At 40.1% G+C, this 13113-nt stretch overlaps 1 protein-coding gene across 1 annotated transcript in view; it reads right to left on the bottom strand.

The window, feature by feature from the left end:
* The window catches only part of PLD5 (phospholipase D family member 5), a gene marked incomplete at its 3' end in the record, with an annotated part of 495790 nt that overhangs the window by 209248 nt on the left and 273429 nt on the right, over positions 1-13113 (bottom strand). The window lies entirely within an intron of this gene.

Raw genomic sequence — 13113 nt, 5'->3', positions numbered from 1 at the left:
ATCCCACATGCCGCGGAGCGGCTGGGCCCGTGAGCCATGGCCCTGAGCCTGCGCGTCCGGAGACTGTGCTCCGCAACGGGAAGAGGCCACAACAGTGAGAGGCCCGTGTACCACAAAATAATAATAATAATAATAAATAAATAAATAAATAAAAACCGGCCTGTTGCAGGGCTTTATTAAAGTTGGAGATAGGGAATATATAAAATAACAGTAATAACCAAGCCCTAAATAAACTACAATCAGCAATAACCTAATAAATGTGTCTTTTCTTTTTATACTTCCTTATTGTTGACAACATATACACTGTGGCTTGCGTTGGTGCTGCAGCTAAGGCTGTGTGATTTTCACTTCTAAGTTAGCCAGGTGACACATAACATTTTAGTTTTTTAAATTTATTTTTAAAATCTTTTTATTTTTATTTTATTTTATTATTACTTTTTAAAATCTGAATACCATGGGCCATCCTTGAAAGGTCACTGGCATGGAAGTTCAATATCTTAGTTCTCTGATGAGGGAACGAACCTGGGCCCTCAGCAGTGAAAGCTCAGAGTCCTAACCACTAGACTACCAGGGAATTCCCTGACTTTTCTTTTTATAAATTTATTTATTTATTTTTGGATGTGTTGGGTGTTTGTTGCTGCATGTGGGCTTTCTCTAGTTGTGACAAGAGGGGGCTACTCTTTGTTGTGGTGCGCAGGCTTCTCATTGCGGTGGCTTCTCTTGTTGCAGAGCACGGACTCTAGGCACGCGGGCTTCAGTAGTTGTGGCACATGGGCTCAGTAATTGTGGCTCACGGGCTCCAGAGCACAGGCTCAGTAGTTGTGGCGCACTGGCTTAGTTGTTCCGTGGCATGTGGGATCTTCTGGACCAGGGCTCGAACCCATGTCCCCTGAATTGGCAGGTGGATTTTTAACCACTGTGCCACCAGGGAAGTCCCAATAACATTTCAATAAAGGAATAAACAGGGTTTTTTTTTCCAGTTTAAGAAATGTAAATTCTCCTGCAACTCTTGACAAGAAACTCCAAACTCTTATGAAGATAGGGTTAGGGTAAGGGTGTAAGCCCTTCTAGTACAGATCTTTCTATTCAAAGCTATGCATCCCTAGTGCTGGATACATAATTAGGGCTCAAGAAATACCTATAGAATGAATCTCAGCTTCTAATACAGAATCCAGAACTTCTGTTTATTTTAATGAGACTTGTTCCATTTAGCCAATTTTAGAAACAAAAACAATACTCTCAGTAATATGTTTGTGTATTTGATGAATATCATAGCCAAAATGGGGTTGGGTATATGTCTTAGAGACATTCAAAATTTTAGGGTCCAATCATCCAACCACTACCCACAAATGAATTAAATCTGGTTGAGACCTTATGAGCACAGGACAAGCAAGTCATTTACTGTACCTAACACAGAAATGACTATGACAAAACTCCCTAGTCCTCTGGAATTTATAATCTAGTGAAAGAGCCAGTCTCATACGTAATGATTTAAATAGGAGGTAGGCTCTAATAAATGGCAAAACAAGAGTCAGAATTAATTAGATGGATAAGGCACCATCTGAAGTACCACTGGAACATCAGCAGTGAGGAAAAAATAATTAGGTTGGGAGCATCTGGAACTGGAGAAAGTGGGACTTGAAATGAGTCTTCAAAGATATAATTTTTATGGGTCAGCTGGAAGAGAAAGATATTCTAGGTGTATTTGGATACTTGAGAGTTGGTTGGCCAAGGGAAGTGTGAGGTAAGAGAGTTATGGCAGGGGCTTGCCATGGTGGAGAAGACTGGCAGTGTCTGTAGGGACCACACTGTAGAGGTTGTGAACCAGGAAGAGAAGTCTGGACTTGATTTTGATGCTTTTGAGAGCAACCAAGTACATTTTAGGGGTCTAACTCTGACAGCACACATGTATACTACTGGAAGGGAGATGACAATCAGTAGAGGGTAGAGGGTCCATTAAAACTGACGAGGAACACGGGAAAGGGGTGAGCATTAAGAGAGATTATCAAGGGGAAAAAAAAGAAGAGAAAACGAGCCCAAAGCCTAATGTGGGGGGAATGCCTACATTTTTCTGGTTAGTAGAGTGTGAAATGGATGACAAGATTCAGAAGGGACCAAAAGAGAAGCAGGAAGACAAGAGAGGTCCAGGAGAATGCAGTGTTTGGGAAACCAACGAGGGAGAGGGTCAAAAAGGTGGAGAGATCTACTTCAAAACCTTTGAAGGCAACAGACAGAAGTTGAAGTTGGATATTTTAATTCTATCCACACTTAAAGTCCAATTATTTATGTAGATAGAAGGTAGACATAGCATGAATAAATGATCCCAAATAATCAGCAGTTTTAGCCTCCCCTATGACTAAGGAATATGTTTAAAAATCAAACAAAAAAAGAATCCAAGCAAACAAAACAAAAATAGAACATCATTTAACAAACAGAACTAACTAGTTTCAATTTTACTTCAATATAAAAGCCATGCTGAGAAAGACAAGAAAGAATCAAGAAGCCCAGATAAACCAAACATACAAAATAAAGGATATACAGTAATTGTACAGTTGTAGGTGGCTCTGCACCACCCCTTTCTTCATACCACCTACATGGTTTCTGATAGGCATACAATAAGGATTCCCGATTTCTTTCAGAAATCTTTAGACCAGATATTCCTAACCTTGGATCCATGAATAGAATTTAGGGGGACCTATGAGCTTGATCTTTATTTTCCCTCATTTCTAACTGAAATTTAACATTCCTTTCAGTTATGGACATAGGCAAAAAATGACAGGAATATTAAAAGAACCTGTGATTCTGTCACCATTTAGAAAATTTACTAACATCGATCCATCCATTCCTGAGGGTCAGTCCCAGCTGGGACAACATTTTATCTGCCAGTCTGACTCTGATATTAGGTGGAAACTCCGAAAGTTACAATTAGGCCCACAAACCCCGATGCCCCAACTCCTAGAGGTGGCCTTTGGGGTATTTGATAATTGATATCCAGCTGAGAAGAAGAGAAAACCCGATGTGAAAACACTCAGGCCAGGGCTCAAGTTAAACTGATGGCCATAGCTGTCAGCCATGCCTTGCAACCTCAGGACAAACCAAGGGGGCCAAGGAAGTTTAACCAACCACCTGGAGGTAAAACGAGCAAGGGGAAACGCTTCAAATGCAAGTCAACTGGCCAGTGGGCCCCCAAATGCCAAAAAGAACCCCTTGGTCCATGCCCAGTCTGCAAACAAACAGGTCATTGGAAGTGGGACTGTCCCCAATCCTGAAGGGGAAGGGGGGCTCCTGCTCCTAAGATGGCCGTGGATGACTGAGGTGGCCTGGGCATTCTGGGAGCTTCCCCTTCACGAGATGTCTATCTCCTTCGAGGAGCCCTGGGTGGTCCTTGACGTGGCAGTAAGAAAACCAGTTTTTTAATTGATACGGGGGGCCACTTACTCTGTCCTGATCTCTCACGCTGTGTCTCTTTTCTCCAAAAGCTGTACTGTGACTGGTGTCAAAGGAAAGCCTCACACCTGTTTCTTCATTGGCCCCTCTCTTGTCAATTTGAACAGCATTTGATCTCACACGCCTTTTTAGCTGTGCCTTGAGTGTCCTAACCCACTACTGGGAAGAGACTTTCTGGGCTCCTTCAGAGTCATATTACGATTAGGAGGACCCGAGCAGCCCCTTTTCTTGATTCTGACTAAGGCAAATCAGCTGGAAGAACAAGGGCCTATTCCCAGTCATATTCTACACGCAGTTAACCTTCCTTAATTTCCTTGGGACAAAGGAATCCCTGGGAGGCTATAAATGCCCAACCTGTAAAAACTAGCCTTAAGCCAGAAGTCACTTATCCTAACAAGAGACAGTACCCTATAAAGTTGGAAGCAAGAAAGGTTTGCAACTGCCCATAGATCATTTCTTAAAACATGGCCTGTCAGTATCCATGCAATGCCACTCTTCTGCCAGTTGTTAAGCCAAATGGGGAATACTGTTGCAAGACCTTAGAGCAGTAAATGATGCAGTAGTCCCTATACATCCACTTGTGACCAATCCTTATAATATATTAGTCCAGATTCCTGAAGATGCCAAATGGTTTACTGTGCTTGACACAAGGATGCCTTCTTTTGCATCCGAGTTCATCCCTCATCTCAGTATCTGTTTGCCTTCGAGTGGACGAACACCCACTCGGGCCAAATGCAACAATATACCTGGACAGTATTGCCTCAGGGGTTTCAGGACAGCCCATACTTGTTCTTCCAGGTCCTAGGAAAGGAACTAAGGGAAATATACCTAAAATAAGGGGCCATTCTACAGTATGTAGATGACATACTAATATGTAGCCCCACCATGGAGACCTCAGATCAGAATACCATTAAAGTCCTTAATTTCCTTGGGACCTAGGGCTAGAGGATCTCCCAGAAAAAAGCACAAATCTCAAAGCAGCAAGTTAAATATCTGGGATATATTATAAATCCTGGAAGAAGACAGTTATCTCCAGATAGAAAAGAGGCTACATTAGGCCTAAGCCGTGGGCACCAAAAGGAAAATTCTCAAATTACCCAAGGGAACAACAGGGCAGATCGAGAGGCAAAGAAAAGAGCCCTGATGCCCATACCAGGTAGAAACCAACACTGAGAAAATTTGACGACAAGCCACTTGGCTTCAGCAGACAATCAACCACCAATCCTCACTATCAAATATGGGCAGGGGAACTGAAAACTGGTTCTCTAGTTTGTTCTCTTGAATCCCACAAGGTATAAAAGACTTTCTGGCAGGAGGCTGTCATTTTCTTAAAACCTTTCCTTTTCAGTCATACTGATCTATGCCATATTTCGTCTAGTACTCCATTGTCTTCCCTACTGTTGTAAACCTGTGACTAAGACTTTTTGGTCCAAGGAGACCTGGGACCAACAGGTCCAGACCTTCTATTCTAAGAATAGAGAAAATTATTAAACTTTAACTCTGAGATTAACAAAATATACATCCAAGCAGAATGGCTTCTTGGCAGGGGCAACATTGCCCCCCCCGTCTGGTCAATAGTTAAGGAAACCCTCCCAAAGTTAACCTGGTTCTTTCCCTTTCTTGGCACTTTAATGGCTATTGTTCTTCTCCTTTTTAGCCCTTGTTTGTTTAAGCTTTTGATTAAGTTTGTGTCTTTTATGCTCCAACAGTTTAAAGTAAGGCTCATGATGACTCAAGGAATTCAACCCTTTCCAGCAGAGAGTGGCCCAGGTCCCTACAGGTCCTTGGGACAGTCAGCGAGGGACTTCTACACCTCTGGGGTCAGCTAGGGTCTGCGGCCCCTGTCCAGCAGGAAGAAGTTTCAGAAGAAAAGACTTCTGGCCCTTGACCCCTTAAGAATAAGGGTGCAGAGTCTCTTAAGGGGGAATGAGACAGGCTGGGACTTGGGACCGTTTGCTGCAGTGCTGCAATGCTTGTATCTGGACACACCTCTCCTTGAGCAACAAAATACAAATAAACTATATGGGACTAAAAATAACTGTGTTCATGTGCAGTTGGGGCAAATTCTGGACAAAAGATACAATGAGACCAGAAAACCCAACTGCCACTTCTGAAGAGCCTGGAGCAGAGCAAAAACAGGGTGTTGGGAGCAAAAGCAGGGTACTGAGCATGCCCCCTACACTCAACACCACCAGACGGGTGGGCAAAACACCTAAGCCACCCCTCTGGCCTGACGCCTGGACACACCTCCAGCCTCACCCCATATAAGGAACAGGCTTGTCCCCCACAGCGAGCAAGGGAGTGAGCAAGGGAAGCTGTTGCCTGTTCTTGCTCCCCGCTGCTGCAGCAGGGACCCAATAAAGCCTTGCCTGAAAAACAAAGCATTTGCATACCATGGTACGATAACTATTGCTGATATCTCCAAGTATTTATCACTACTTTGAAATTATGGTAGTCATCAGATCTTGTTACTTCATGAATAAGTAGAGCAAAATATACATTACTATATCACAAATTTGTTTTTTTATATTTTTGATAACTTTATTTAATTACTGGTTTTCTTTGCAATCCTACGTATTTCAATTTATGCGTTTAAAACATTATTCAAGGAAGGAGTCCACTGGCTTCATCAGACTGCTAATAGGGCCTGTGGCACAAAAAAGTTAAGAAGTTACTCATCAGATGGATAATATATCTATTCCTTTTTTTTCTACTTCACACGCATTCCTATAAGATTTTTTTTCCATTATTGAAGCCTTAAAGGAGGTAAGATTATCAAGAGAGATTTTCAAGAGAAGAGAACTCGGTTGAAGCCTAATATGGAAACTATCTAATCACTTCTGGTTGGTAGAGAAAGTGGGGCAGGTAAAGAAGACAGAAGAAAGTACTGGAAAGATTGGAAGAGTGAGATTCCCTGGAAGCCAAAGAAGACCAATTTTATCATTATTTGGTTTTTTACTAAACAGAAAAGTAAATTAGGAATTTATACTAAAAACAGAGACCACCAAAGGTCTGGAGACCACACCTATGTTTGGTAACGAATTCTGGGGAAAACCTGCTCACCTCCTCACTTTCCTCCTTTCTTATTTTACCTGGAGATCTTGATTGCTCCTTTTGTAACACAATGCTTGTTTCCTATGCCCTGCTAAAAAAGGCCTTTAGAAATCAGTCTTGAAATGACTTATTTCTGTGACCTATCATTTTATTTCCCTTAACAAGCAACAGCTAGCTACACTGCAGAGGCCTGATCTAATTAGCATACATGCAGAGCTCATTTCCATGGATAGCAGCCCTTGTTATACTCTTCTTTCTCAAGCAAGGAAAAAAGTAGGCAGAACTCATTAAAATTCACCTTTGGGCAAATTTCTGGAATGCCTCCATGCCTTTTTTCAGTTTTGATTTTTCTTTTGGATCCAAGATCCAATCAATGTTTACTTGTTGCACTTAGTTGTCTTATCTAGGAGAGTTCCCCAGCCTATTCCTGTTTTATTTGCTTACCAAGATGTCAACAATTCAGAAGAGCCCAGGTCAGTTGCTTTGCTAAATACTCCTGGATTTGATTTGCTTGGTTGTTGCCTCATAATTAGATTTAGGATAAGTATTTTTGGTAGGAACAGTACATAGGTGATGTGTCCTTCAAAGTGCATCATATGAGGTGTCACATGATAGTGGGTTGTCCCACTACTGGTGATGTTAAGTTTGGTCACTTGGTTAAGGGGGTATGTCAGATTTTTCAATTGAGCAGGACCTTCCTTCCCTCTATAATTAACAAATGATTTGTGCAGACGTATTTTCAGATGGCATGAATATTCCCTAACATTTCACTCATTGATTTGGCTTCTATCTATTTATGATTCTTAACTGAATCTATTTTTATTATACTTATAATTTTCTATCATTTCTTTTATATGTGTTCATTGGTAATATTTTGTAAGGAAAATCTTTTTCTTCTCCCATTATAACTTTTTACATTTTAAAAGATATTATTTTATCAGTATGGATTCTTTTTTTTATTTCAAAATGTTATCATCTACTTTGTGATGCCCAACTTGTTGCATACATTGCCAGTGGAGGCCCCTAAAAGTTGTCTCCTGTGTCCTTTTGATATGTCTTTCAGTTTTTGAACACTTTCTTATTTTTTGTCACCAGATGTTTCAACTACATTAACTTCTAAACCAACTTTCAAAGACAACTGCAGAGAACATGATGGCAAGTTTGAGTTGACAACAGCAGATCCCTGTTTGTATAAATCTAGAAAGTTCAGACTAAAGCCTCATTAATTCCTGGTCTATAATTGTATTAAGTGAAGAACAACTATGCTTTTCTTTATGGAGAGAGGCAGTATAGCAGTAGAAATATTATTATTGTAGCTAGGATCCTTTCTTTGTATATTAAAGTTTAAAAGTACTTTCACAGGTATTATACACATCATCATCACCAAGAAACACAGTGAAATAGGCATGATCTCAATTTTGGAGGCAAAGAGAGCAAGGCTCCCAGTGGTTAGGTGTCACCCAGATGGACAGAGTGCTACAGAGCAGGGATTTAAATTCAGGTTTGTCTGAGCTCATGTGCATTTCACAACACTAGTTTAGGTCCTGGTCTTATCTGAGAAGGTTCTCCACATACTTTGGGTCTATGGAGGGAACAGGTAGAGTGATGCTGAAGAGCAGAAGCTGCTGCACTAGAGGGAAGGTCAGCTTGGATTGACATCTGAACTTTGGAGAAGAGGGGAAGATGCTCCTCACTCTACTCTCCACTCTGTCCATGTCAGCAAGGACATCTACAGTGACAGAAAGACACACTTGTCCTTGCCTCAATACTTCCTCATACTGGCCTAGAAAGGAAGAAACCATCAGAGGAGAAAGGAGCCCAGAGAGGATGAAGACAAAAGAAGTAAGAAAAAGGTACAACTCGATGCATCTACCTTTTTGATATTTTACCAATGTAAAACGTGAACAAAGAAGTAGGAGTTCATGGATGAAAAGACCATGACACTGTCCTCAAAGAGCTAAAACACACTAAGCCAGATGATTGAAAACAAATGGCTAAAATGCAAAAGGTCTAATGGAAAAACATCTGCATTCAAGGTGGTTATTACCCTCTGACACCTGGCAAAATAGTAATTACACTATTACCATTAATACTTTAACTGAACAATATTTATTGAGTGCTTATTTTGTGTCAGGCACTATGTTAAGAAGATTCACTGACTACGTTAATTAATGTTTACAAGAATTCGTAGAAGCAGGTACTATAACTATTCCCATTTTAGGGATGAGGAAACTGAGACATAAAGGAGTTTAAGTAATGTGTCCAAGTGCTAGTGACTGATGGAGCCCAGATTGAAGCCTGGGTAGTATGACTGCGGACTATATCCTCTTAACCACTATGCTCCACTGTCACTTCCAATTTTCAAAGCAAAAAACACAGGCAGAGGTACAAAATGCAATTTTCTTCCTATATTCTCAATGTATCTTTGATAAATCAGGTGCATAAATACCCTGGGGGATATCCATGACAGTAAATGCTAGAGTCCCTTTCTGTTAGGATTTATTCTCTTACCGTCAGTTTTTCATTTGTTTTTGTTTTTTTCCGTTTGCTTGTTTGTTATTTTACAAAACAAAATCAACTTCAACCATAATTTAAAAAAAATTTTATTTTATATGGGAGTATAGTTGACTTACAATATTGTGTTAATTTCAGGGGTACAGCAAAATGATTCACTTACACATATACATATATCTATTCTTTTTCAAATTCTTTTCCATTTAGGATATTAAAGAATATTGAGCAGAGTTCCCTGTGCTATACAGTAGGCCCTTGTTGGTTACCTACTTTAAATACAGTATGGTAAATATGTTAATCCCAACCTCCTAATGTACCCCCCCCCCAACTTTTCCCTTTGGTAACCATAAGTTTGTTTTCTAAGCCTGTGAGTCTGTTTCTGTTCTGTAAATAGGTTCATTTATATCATTTTTTTTAGATTCCACATATAAACAAAATATGATATTTATCTTTCTCTGTCTGACTTCTCTTGGTATGATAATCTCTAGGTCCATCCATGCTGCTGCAAATGGCATTGTTTCATTCTTTTTTATGTCTGAGTAATATTCCATTGTATATATGTACCACATCTTCTTTATCAATTCCTCTGTTGATGGACATTTAGGTTGCTTCCATGTCCTGGCCACTGTAAATAGTTATGCAATGAACACTGGGGTGAATGCATCTTTTCGAATTATGATGTTCTGTGGATATATGCCCAGGAGTGGGATGGCTAGATCATATGGTAGCTATATTTTTAGTTTTTTAAGGAACTTCCATACCGTTCTCCATAGTGGCTGTACCAATTTACATTCCCACGAACAGTGTAGGAGGGTTCCATTTTCTCTACATCCTCTCCAGCAATTATGGTTTGTAGTTTTTTTTTTTTTGTGATACACGGGCCTCTCACTGTTATGGCCTCTCCCATTACGGAGCACAGGCTCAGGACACGCAGGCTCAGCAGCTATGGCTCACAGGCCCAGCTGCTCCAAGGCATGTGGGATCCTCCCGGACCGGGGCACGAACCCGTGTCCCCTGCATTGGCAGGCGGACTCTCAACCACTGTGCCACCAGGGAAGCATATAGATTTTTTGATGATGGCCATTCTGACCAGTGTGAGGTGATACCTCAGTGTAGATTTGATATGAATTTCTCTAGTAATTAGTGATGTTGAGCATCTTTTCGTGTGCTTTTTGGCCAGCTGTATGTCTTCTTTGGAGAAGTGTCTACTTAGATCTTCTGCACATTTTTTGATTGGGTTGTTTGGGTTTTGTTTGTTATTGAGCTGCATGAGCTCCTTGTATGTTTTGGAGGTTAATCCCTTGTTGGTTGCTTTGTTTGCAAATATTTTCTCCTATTCTGAGGGTTGCCTTTTAATTCTTTTAATGGTTTCCATTGCTATGCAAAAGATTTTAAGCTTACTTAGGTCCCATTTGTTTATTTTTGTTTGTATCTTCATTACTATAGGAGGTGGGTTAAAAAAGATGTTGCTTTATGTCAAAGAGTGTTCTGCCTATGTTTTTCTCTAAGAGTTTTAAAGTGTCTGACCTTACATTTAGGTCTTTAATCCATTTTGAGTTTATTTTTGTGTATGGTGTTAGGTAGTGTTCTAATTTCATTCTTTTACATGTAGCTGTCCAGTTTTCCCATCACCACTTATTGAACAGACTGTCTTTTCTCCATTGCATATTCTTGCCTCCTTTGTCATTGATTAGGTGACCATAGATGTGTGGGTTTATCTCTGAACTTTTTATCCTGTTTCACTGACCTATATTTCTGTTTTTGTGCCAGTACCACACTGTTTTGATTATTGTAGTTCTGTAGTACAGTTCAAAGTCAGGGAGTATGATTCCTCCACCTCCATTTTACTTTCTCAAGATTGGTTTGGCTATTTGGGGTCTTTTGTGTCTCCATACAAATTTTAAAAAATTGGGGCTTCCCTGGTGGTACAGCAGTTAAGAATTCGCCTGCCAATGCAGAGGACACAGATTCGAGCCCTGGTCCGGGAAGATGCCACATGCCATGGAGCAAATAAGCCCGTGTGCCACAACTACTGAGCCTGTGCTCAAGAGCCCATGAGCAGTAACTACTGAGCCCCCATGCCACAACTACTTAAGCCCGTCTGCCTAGAGCCCACGCTCCACAATGAGAGAAGCCACCGCAATGAGAAGCCTGCGCAGCACAATGAAGAGTAGTCCCCACTCAATGCAACTAGAGAAAGCCCATGCGCAACAATGAAAACCCAATGCAGCTAAAAATAAAATTAATTAATAATATTTTATTTTGTTCTAGTTCTGTGAACAATGCCACTGGTAATTGGAGAGGGATTGCACTGAATCTGTACATTGCCTTGGATAGTATAGACATTTTCAAAATATTGATTCTTCCAATCTAAGAACATGGTATAGGTTTCCATTTGCTTGTGTCATCTTTGATTTCTTTCATCAGCATCTCATAGTTTTCAGAGGTACAGGACTGTTTCCTCCTTAGGTAGATTTTTTTTTTTTTTTAACCTCCTGACATTTGACACTTTTTATCTCCACTGACCACTCCCCCTTCCCTGAAGTTGAATTCTTTTTTTAAAATTTTGAATTTTATTTATTTTTTTTATACAGCAGGTTCTTATTAGTCATGAATTTTATACACATCAGTGTATACATGTCAATCCCAATCACCCAATTCATCACACCACCATTGTCAACCCCCTGCAGCTTTCTCCCCTTGGTGTCCATACATTTGTTCTCTACATCTGTGTCTCGACTTCTGCCCTGGAAACGGGTTCATCTATTCCATTTTTCTAGGTTCCACATACACGATATTTTTCTCTTTCTGACTTACTTCACTCTGTATGACAGACAGTCTCTAGATCTGTCCACGTCTTAACAAATGACCCAATTTTTTTCCTTTTTATGGCTGAGTAATATTCCATTGTATATATGTACCACATCTTCTTGAAACATTCATCTGTCGTTGGGCATTTAGGTTGCTTCCATGACCTGGCTATTGTAAACAGTGCTGCAATGAACACTGGGGTGTATGTGTCTTTCTGAATTATGTTTTTTTCTGGGTATATGCCCAGTAGTGGGATTGCTGGGTCATATAGTAATTCTAATTTTAGTTTTTTAAAGAACCTCCATACTGTTCTCCATAGTGGCTGTATCAATTTACATTCCCACCAACAGTGCAAGAGGGTTCCCTTTTCTCCACACCCTCTCCAGCATTTGTTGTTTATAGATTTTCTGATGATGCCCATTCTAACTGGTGTGAGGTGATACCTCATTATAGTTTTGATTTGCATTTTTCTAATAGTGATGTTGAGCAGCTTTCGTGCGCTTCTTGGACATCAGTATGTCTTCTTTGGAGGAATGTCTATTTAGGTCTTCTGCCCATTTTTGGATTGGGTTGTTTGTTTCTTTAATATTGAGCTGCATGAGCTGTTTATATATTTTGAAGATTAATCCCTTGTCCCTTGATTTGTTTGCAAATATTTTCTCCCATTCTGAGGGCTGTCTTTTTGTCTTGTTTATGGTTTCCTTTGCTGTGCAAAAGCTTTGAAGTTTCATTAGATCCCATTTGTTTTTGTTTTTATTTCTATTACTCTAGGAGGTGGATCAAAAAAGATCTTACTGTGATTTTTGTCAGAGTGTTCTTCCTATGTTTTCATCTAAGAGTTTTATAGTGTCAGGTCTTACATTTAGGTCTCGAATCCATTTTGAGTTTATTTTTGTGTATGGTGTTAGGGAGTGTTCTAATTTCATTCTTTTACCTGTAGCTGTCCAGTTTTACCAGCACCACTTATTGAACAGACTGTCTTTTCTCCATTGTATATCCTTGCCTCCTTTGTCATAGATTAGTTGACCATAGGTGTGTGGGTTTATCTCTGGGCTTCGTATCTTGTTCCATTGATCTATATTTCTGTTTTTGTGCCAGTACCATATTGTCTTGATTACTATAGCTTTGTAGTATAGTCTGCACTCAGGGAGTTCTCATTCTTCCAGCTCCGTTATTTACCCTCAAGACTGCTTTGGCTATTTGCGGTCTTTTGTGTCTCCATACAAATTTTAAGATATTTTGTTCTAGTTCTGTAAAAAATGCCATTGGTAATTTGATAGGGATTGC

This window comes from Stenella coeruleoalba, assembly GCF_951394435.1.
Source record: "Stenella coeruleoalba genome assembly, chromosome: 1".
NCBI classification, from domain to species: Eukaryota; Metazoa; Chordata; class Mammalia; order Artiodactyla; family Delphinidae; genus Stenella; species Stenella coeruleoalba.
The sequence above is the reverse complement of the archived record's forward strand: the minus strand, read 5'-3'. Positions and strand labels throughout refer to the sequence as shown.